This window comes from Pinus tabuliformis, chromosome 9, assembly GCF_031772625.1.
Source record: "Pinus tabuliformis cultivar Carrire ecotype Pingquan chromosome 9, CPIR1, whole genome shotgun sequence".
In the NCBI taxonomy this organism is placed as follows: domain Eukaryota; kingdom Viridiplantae; phylum Streptophyta; class Pinopsida; order Pinales; family Pinaceae; genus Pinus; species Pinus tabuliformis.
Genome location: NC_142307.1, coordinates 848,431,545 through 848,441,145, shown reverse-complemented (window position 1 = coordinate 848,441,145; position 9,601 = coordinate 848,431,545).

Genomic DNA, 9,601 nt, shown 5'->3' with positions numbered 1-9,601 from the left:
GCACACCCCCGGCCGCTCGTGGTGGCGCGGCGGTGGGCGGAGGGCCTGCGCGCAAGACCCTCCGCCCACCACCGCGCCACCACGGGCGGCCGGGGGCGGGCGTCCGATTCCCGGAATAATGAAAAATTTCATAAGTTTATTTATTTTTTAAATAATAATAATATATTTTAAGATTTTAAATTAAAAAATTTTAAACGTATAATTTTCTTTTTAAATAATAATTATGTGTTTTAAAATTTATAGTTAAAAATAAAATGTTTAAAAAAAAAACCCATAATTTTTTTTTTTAATTTTTAATTTTTTTAAAATTTTTAAATTTTAAATTAAAAATTTGAATTAGTTTAAAAAAAAATTAAATTTTTTTAATGAATATTTTTTTTTTTAATAATAATAAAAAAATTGTTTTTAAAAAAAGGTTAATAATAATAATTTTTTTTAATAAAAAGAAATTGTTTAAAAAAATTAAAATTTAATGTTAATTTTTTTTTGGTTTTTTTATATTTTAAGAATTTTTTGTTTTTTTTAAATAATTTTCATATTTTTTTGGCTTTGTTTTATAATTTGAGTTAATTTTTGTTTTTTTTTTAATATTAGTTTTACTAGTTTTTAAATTTTTTTCGTTATTTTTTTTTTAACTAGCTTGTTTTTATTTTTATTTTTTATTTTTTTCCTAGTTTTTGCTAATGTTTTTTTTTAATTTCTCTATTTTTTACTTACTTAATTTTATATTTATATTTTTTTATTTTTTATTTTTTTCCCAAATTCTTTTATGGTTTATGAGATAATTTTTTTTTAACATTTTTTATTTTTCATTTTTGTCTTTTTTATATATGTTTTTAGAGACAATTATTTCATGTGAATTGAAAATTTAATTAACGATATATAAATATGTAGAATATCAAAAATGCAAAATATCAACCTTCTATAAATATGCAAAACAATAAAAACCTCACTACAAAAAAGATAAAAAAAAGAAAATATGAAGAAGAAGACCACTTCCAAAGTTATTAAATTTACTAAATAATTATTTACATTTCATGGATTATAAAATTAAAAGCAGAAAAAAAAGGCCTCTTAAAAAAAGGGCATGGTGTAGAATTACCACTTTTTTAAATCAACATCAAAATCACTACCATTCTAAAACACAATGTACATAAAAAAATTTATAGTGCCAAAAACTATGCTCTAAAAAAAAACATGTGTGTTCTGCATCACCCATTTTCAAAATCGGGTCACTTTTTTGCTAGCTCTACAAAACGGGTAACAGTATCAGTTCCCGTTTCAAAGTTTACATTGTTAGTCATAGGTTTGGTATATAATAGCAAACTCAAATAGGAAAGTGTCGGGGTCCTCTATGGTCAGGCCATGGAAATGAGGTAGGGCAGAGGGGCTTATATTCTTCATCTTAGTGTCCCCGTTGGTTTCCCTGGTGGGGAAGGCGCTCTCAACTCTCTCTCTATTCCCTCTGTCATTTTGGTTTTCAGCCATTGGTTCAGTAGGAATGAGTTCCTCTTCTTCTTCTTCCCCTATAGGTTCTTCAAATATGTCAGGTTGCTCACCTAAAGGTTCCTCCAGTTCACAACCACCGAAGAAGAGAGAAGGTTTGCTGTTGGATGCAGTGGGGGTATTTGGCAAGAATTTCCCTTAATTATCCCTATTCCTACGAGGCATGAAAGGAAATGTTTTTGGTTGGTTTTTGTAAGATTTTTTATTTAACTGGAAAGTACTTTGCAGAAATAAAATTGTTGATTGAATGAAAACTATTTACAGAAAGAAAGGTTACTTGCTGAATTGAAATTCAACTTGCAGAATGGAAAGGAAAGCAGATGATGACAACTAAAAGAAAGGAAGCTACTAGATTACTTTTGCAGAAATAAACTAATGGCAGAAAATTGAAGACAAGAAGTAGAAGAAAAGAAAGCAGTAATCACATTCTACTCAGACACCTCCCCGGTGATGACGCCAAAAAGTGATGAGCACTAGTATTGCAGTAAGGATGTTGCAACTCTTGGGCTACCAGCTTTACTTATCAAGCTGGGGTTCATACAAACTTGGAGGTGACAGTGCTATATGCACAAGTAAAAGTGAAGGTCCTGCCTGTTGTCATTGTTCATCCGGTGAGAGACCCCAGGCGTTCCAAGCAAAACTTATATAGAGTCAGAAGAAGCTTTATTCTTTGATGGAAGAAGAGAAAATCTATTCTAAGAGAACTACACTACTGCAGTAATGAGGAAAACAACATGTAATGCTAAATCACACCATATCCTAATTAACCATTTAAACAACTATGCTAAACAGAATTTCTAAATCAACACTAACCTAATGTTGTTATCTAAGTTACAGAAGTAAAGAACATCAAACCATACTAATGTGTGAGCAAGAAAACTAAACTAAATCTATTTTCACTTTTTTTGTTTTTTTGGTAAAATCAAGCATGCAATTTAATTGTTCTTGTGGATGTGTCAGGTGGATGGAAAGTAGTTGAGGATGGCTAGAAGGTTTATGGAGTGATTGGATGGTGTGGAAGGGTCCTAGGAGGCTTTTTGTGACTTCCTAGAGGTTCCCCATCAATTCAGTCTCAGAACAGGTCATTTCAGGAAAACCTACAGGGTGTACTAGAAACCTACAAGATGATCCTGTAGGAATTACAGGAAATCTACAAGATACAACCGAGAGATAATTGTGAGGTGTTGGAGGTGTTGGGAAGTTGGGAAAAGGTGTGTGATGAGTGGGATAGGGTGTTAGAAGGTCTAGGAACACTCAGGAGTCAATATCCAAGAGAAGAGATGGCTAGATTAACTCAATGTGTCTAGGGGAATTTCAATGAAAAATGACAAAAGAACTAGTGAGGGTGATGGTGGAACAAGCGATGGTTAAGGTTTATGAGGTGGAAGATGGATGCTGGTGATGAAGTCTAGACCTCCTCCTGAAGTACATGCAGTGCTTAAAACATGTGTGTCTTTCAAGAACTATGCAACAAGATACATTTCATAAACTAGAAAGGCATGAATCAATTGCCCATATTATGCATGAAGAAAGTGTTGAAGGAATTGAGAACATGAGTGAGATCTCATTGCAAAAATAGAGTAATGGAAAAAGATGAAAATGAAATGAACCAAGTACTAAATCAAGATAACAAACTCCAAAGCTTATGTAAGAACTAGAAATCTGTGTTTTTGGGGTTGCTAAAGAGTCTCTTCCTCAAGTCATGGTCCCAGTGATCTGAAAATGGGGCACTTAGGCTTCTTGTCTAACTTACAAGAACCCCTCCCACTTCCAAGGCTTAAATATTCCCAAGTCTGTATGATTAAGCAATCCGGAATTAAATATGTGCTTGAAAATAAGGTGTATGCTTATGGTTGTTTAAACTGTTTATGTGCCTGTAAATTGATTTGCTTAAATTGATATAAAACTTATAACATTGAAACAATGCAGCAAATAACAAACACACATAAGACAACAAGTTTAATATGGAGTTCACCCAAAAGTCTTGGGCTACATCTCCTTGAGCTCTAGTCAACTCAACCAGGCTCTCTAGGATTATGGAAAAGTCCTTTTTACAAGCTCTTGGCTCAACTCCATTGTTTTACATAGAAACAATGGGTTTAGACACCGTTTTATCCCTGGCTCTTGAAGCTCTCGGCTTTCTAGCTCTCAGCTCTTGCTCTGTCTCTCAGCTCTGGCTCTAGCTCTTGGCTCTGGCTCTGGCTCTTTGACTTTGGCTTCTTTAGCTCTTGCTTCTTTGGCTCTGGCTTTTGCCTTCTACAACTCATAGCTCTCTAGCTTTTCACTTGACCTCCAAGTGACTCCCTCGGCTACTATGCGCAGTAGCTTTTTGCTCCCTCCGCTCTCTTGCTTCTATCCTTTCTCTCTTTCTTCCCTCAATTGAGCTCTCTGGTCTCCTTTGAGGCATTTTCTCGGCTTTTCAGCTTCCCCAGCCGTTTCCCTGCATTCAATCATTCCCCTGCGGCTCTGTGGCTTCTCTACGCTGTCTGTTCGACTGGCCATCTGGCTCTGTGGCTCTGTGGCCTTCAAACGCCTCATCGTCTGCCAAAAATGCCTGCTTGTAGCGTGGAATGATGATTAGGAGCCGTTACAAGGGATCGGGGTCGTTTTCCAAGAAATAAGCCGAAAATAGACAAAATCCATTACACAGAGGTTTTCCTGGAAAATAAACTATCAGGCGTGCTTCTCAGACACAAAATTCCCTTCAATCGCCCCTAAAATCCCTATCGGGTCTGCCATTAGGCGTTATATCGCATCGCATAAGCGTTTTGGGCGAAATCCCATTTACACGGGAAATACGTGAAAAACCCGACAAAATCCTTTTTATTGGACTTCAAATTATATCGAATCCACCCTATAATCATATCGAGTCCGCCTTTGGCTACTTTTGCACTCTCCACCATCAATTTACGAGGTCTCCAATCCAACAGTCGATATGTAATTTTGGGTGGCTTAAGGGTACGGAGGTTACCCACCCAAAAAGGCGGTTTTCCTCTCTTCTCTACCAGCCACGTGTCGACCAGTGTGTGGGATCAAGCGAAGCCGGCCCAATACCATTTACTGCTTGAGGCCCACCCGAAATCCACCTTTACAGAACTCAAAATCTATGCAATCGAGCTTAGAATTCCCCTTCGAGTCCGTTTTATCGCCTTCAGGTGTTTTCCTTTGTATTTCAGTTTTTATACCGAAAAACGTTAATACATAGAAAATCCCTTTTACTGGATTTCAAATTTTATAAATTGGGCTTTTGAAATCTGTCAGGTTCGGCAATCACCGATCGCCAATTTAATCCTGGCCGTCCATTCCTTTCGCGATCCAATGGCTGAGATTGCATGTCGCGATCACTATCGCATATCGCGTCGCATACGACCCAGGGGTTCTGTCCATCACTGATACCGATTCGTCGATCCGATCATCGGCGATTGCATGTCTCACAGCCTAGGTCCCAATATCGCATTCAGGCCTGTCTCCGATGTGATGAGTCGAAGATTTTCGATCCATCGATATCAGCGATCGCAATATCACATCTGCCCAGGGTCCTTGCCTTAGGTTATATGCACAAGCCTATCTTTGACCCAATATGTCAGGGATCAGCAATTGGGGGTTTCTCCCCTTTCTGCTTAAGTCCACCTTTGGTCCTCCTCCAATGCGATTTCTCTTTATAAGGGTTCTTTGCCCATTTTAGGGGATTTTACCTCTTTTTCCAAAGAACCAAGGGTACCTTCTTTCTATGATAACTTCTGCATCCTAAGTCCATTTTTGCCCATTCAAGTTGCAATAGATTCAAAAGGAAAAGATCTCTACAATGGGGCTATTTCCAGGAACTTCCTTGGACTTTCATTTTCCTCTGTGAGGAACACTTAGACTCAAGAGTCTATCCAAAATCCATTTTGGATCACCCAGAGGGAGGAGGTCAGGCTAAGGCACCTTCTGGCAACCTTACGGTGATCTTTTTATCCTTGCTAACCTGCTAATTGAAAGAAGGCACAAATGGAAGCAAATTAAAATACAACCAATCTACTCTACATTGTTGTAATGTAAATGTAGCTACTTAAGCAAATGAACAATTAAACCATGAATCTATGCTAGCATACATGTACAATGAAGAGGAGCCTTGGCTTCTAGGGTTGGTCCCTAACCCAAGAGCTTCAGCCCTCTAAGCTAACTCAGTGCCGGCTTAAAACAAAACTCATTCTTATTATCAAAACAATGGATTACAAAAAGAAAACTATCACAAGTCTTACAACTTGAAAACAGAGTAGAGTTTTACAATCAAAAATCCGAATCCTATTGAGGTCCTAGGCCTCTCTACTTATACATCTTAAGTCTCCAACGACTTCCTTAATAATATGGAGGCTCAGCTCCCAAACTCGAGATAAACTGGTGCTTTGTCTTTCACTTGCTCAGCTACCCTCTAGTCCTCATGATTTGGCTTTTTTCACTCCGAGCTGATGGAGGAATATTCGAATGGAGGGGTAGTAAATGAGGAGGATTTACCTCCTATAATTCCTCTCCCTTGTCCCATTTGAGTTTTGACCAAGGTATCTTCCAAAATTCCTTCTTTTATCCTTTAATCCTGCATTAAATGCACATTAGACCACAAAGAAAAATGTCCAACTCTAACTCATCTCATAAACAAAATATAATCAAAAGTATGCAATAAGTTATGAGAATAGTTGGTGTGACTAAGCTAGGAGGTGAATTAAGGCCCATATAATTACCCAATGATGAGGCTCATCAATGATTCTTCTCTTTATTATTTGACCCTATTATATATTATTACATCAAGGATCCATCCTTACAATACCACAATCCATATACCACGGACTCTCCTAATACAAGCTACTATGGTCCGAAAACCATTCATCATATACAAAATTACATTCTTTTAACAAAAGGGATGGGCTTTGACCCGCTCTAAGCCCATATACCGTGCAATATATCTACTGTGTGGTCCACTTTGGCACTCTTCTTCTCTACTGTGTGGTCCACTTCATGCTCCGTTGCATCCTTTACTGCACATTCTGCTCTCCAAAACGCAGATTCTTCATCAAAATCTAGGCCAACTTGGGTTGCACCCAACAGGCCCCCAACACTCACATGTGACTCATCCCGAGTCACTCAGCTGCATGGGCTCTAATTTTTTCTGCGATGTTGTTGTAGGCCTAGTTTAACTATTGGAGTGTTTCATTCACCTTCTTGTCCTCATTGTGTGCTTCTTCCAACAGTTCCTCTGTTACATGTCTACAACCTTCTGCACCAACATTGTTTCCCTTTTTTGAAGCTCCTAAAGCTTCTCATCCACTGCCTGTGATAACTGGAGGGCCTCATCCTATAGGAGTTAAGTCCTCTTTATCAAAATATTCTCCTCCTTCTTCAATTCCTCAATGTTCTTCTGGAGGTCCTTACTCTCATTGATTTTCACGAGCCTCTGTGATATTAGTAAGGTCTTCGTAGATGCCCAAATCTCTTCTAATTGTTGTTACTTCTGCTACATTTCTTCCTGCAGTTTCTGTACATTTGGATCTTCCTCCAACAAATTCCAAATTTTCAAAATTTCATCTAACAACTTCCCATAGTCTGTCAATGCTACAGAGATGCTGGCCATCAGAGTCTTTAGGTCAATCTCCCTCTTATCCCCTACTTCCTATGGTGTAGTTGGTTGCACCTTCATTTGTAGCTCACTAATCTGCATCTCATACTTTAATTACACTTTGGAAAGTTTGTCCTTATATCACTTCACTGCAAGGCCGAGCTTCACGACCTTTTCTTCTACTAGCTCTTCCTCTCAGACATCAAGGTCTAGAATCTCTTTACATGTGGCTTCGACCACCTCCTTGATCTTCTAGCGTTCCTATTCCATTTCATCCTTTTCTTTCATCACCTACTCAAGATTTTTCCACAGCACAACTCACTCTTTTTCCACCTATATATTCAGCCGTGACGTATGTTGTTCCCCCAGCTTTAGTTCCTCTATAATCGCCATGTGAAACTTGTGTAATCTTGGCAACGACACTGCTATGATGTTAATGTCAAAGTGCTTCCATTCCTTAGCCTATTGTTGCAGTTTGGAATATTAAAATTGTAAGGATCTTGCAGGTAACTTTGTTAGCCTCGTTGTAAGTGTATGCTCTATCTATCTTTCTTTTCCAACCCTTTCCTCTATCTACACAGGCTATCTTATCATCTGCGCCAGTCTTTTCACTTCTGCAATGCGCTCTGCAACACTGGTCAAAAGTGCGTTGTAGTGATCTTTGACTCTGTTCCAAGATTCTATTGTTGCTTCCTGTATCGTTCCCATGATTTAATCTAAGTCCTCTTCAATAAGGACCATGATATCCTTCATCTTATCGACCTTCTTCTTCTTCTTTTTCTTTGAGGCATCTTCGCACTCTGCCTTCCTCTTTTCCATGACAATTTTTTTTGTTTCTACCTTTTCTGTCTCATTGGTCTGCTCATCTCCCTCAGTAGGATCCTACTTACCTTCATCATGTTTTTCTTCCTCCTCTGACTCATGTTCATCCTACTCCTTATCCTTTTCACTAACTTCACCATGCTACGAAGTGTCCACCTCTTCTCCTTCTATGTCACTGTCTCCTATTACCTCTAGTGGGGTCATCCATTCTTCTAGCTATTACTGTATCTGCACTACAAGATCATCTTCAATCGCCATATATGACAAGTCATACCATTTCTTCTTTTCATCCTTGCGTGCATGTATGTACACCTTGTGAAAATCTGCTTTGAAATTTTCCACAGAGCTATACTTCTTGTATATGCTCAGCGAGAGTCTGGGATGTTGGTTCACTAGCATGTGTAAATCCATGTCGTATAATACAAAAAATATTATTTTCTCTTGTGGGCACAATGCGCTGGCAGTAAACCACCTTGAAGCATACCTTGCAACTTCATAGGTATCTATAGGCACCTGAGGGAACTATGACTCCTCTAGTTCTCTCCACGCCAACATAGCAATAATCAAAATCAATCAAGCATAGTGGAAAGTTGTTCCTTTTTCCTAGACCACGTGGCATTCATCCAGGAACTCCTTGCATAGGTATCTGACCCAGTTATACTGAACCCTGTTGGCACATTACATGGCTAATGACACCACCGACGTGGGAAATTCATTCGCGTAGCATTTCCTCATAACATTCCTGGCCAATATGTGTGTCATGAAGCGAAGTTCTTGGTCACTGATTAAATTTATGTTGTATCCCCTCTTTCCTTTAACTAACCTGAACTTTTTCTTCATATTTTTCACTATAGCGTGGTCCTGATCTTTTCCAACGAACTCCTCCATGAGGTTCCATCCTTGGTATGGCAATATTGTGATCCTCCATATCAACATAAGACCTATGGGGATTTTATTCCCCAACAATAAATTTCCATCATGCACCAACACGAGAAACTATTTCACACAAGCTGTGCTCCCCATACTTCTATCGAAGTGCGACACGTTCAACATATTTATAAATCCTGATTGCACCAACCTGTTTGCCCATTTTTTTGGCTCTAACCTCATCACTCTAATTTCTGGGTAGTGCACCTGTTTCAAATATTGGTTTGGTGGGAACTGAGGGTACTTCTTCCTGTCGTTAAAATCATAATCTGCGAACTTGAGCTACGAAAGTTTTGCTAAAACTTCTCCTTTAAAGGGTACTGCTTCTGGAAACAAGGGTGTAAATGTGCCATACTTCGCATCCTTTGATTCTTTTATAGGTTTGGCATTTGATTTCCTCCGTGAGATGTATGGTGGTAGAGGTGATAAAAATAATGCGTCGCCTTCCTCCGCCTGTATCTCCTCCACTTCTTCGTCACTGTCTTTGACTAGATCAGGATTTTGTTGAGGTTTAGTTGGCTTCTTATCTTATTTCTTCTTGCTTCTCACTTCCTTATTCAGGTTCTTTCTCAAGGATCTCTTCCATTTCTATGGTGATGGTGTTGTAGCGACTGCCACTGCAAGTGTTGCTACTACGGGCATCTAAGTTGATGTTGCGGGCATACCAGCGGTTGTTGTGGTTACTACTTCCATGACTCCTTCTATGCCTCTTTCGTCGAATATACACACAAATTCTTCAGTTGACAGAATGTT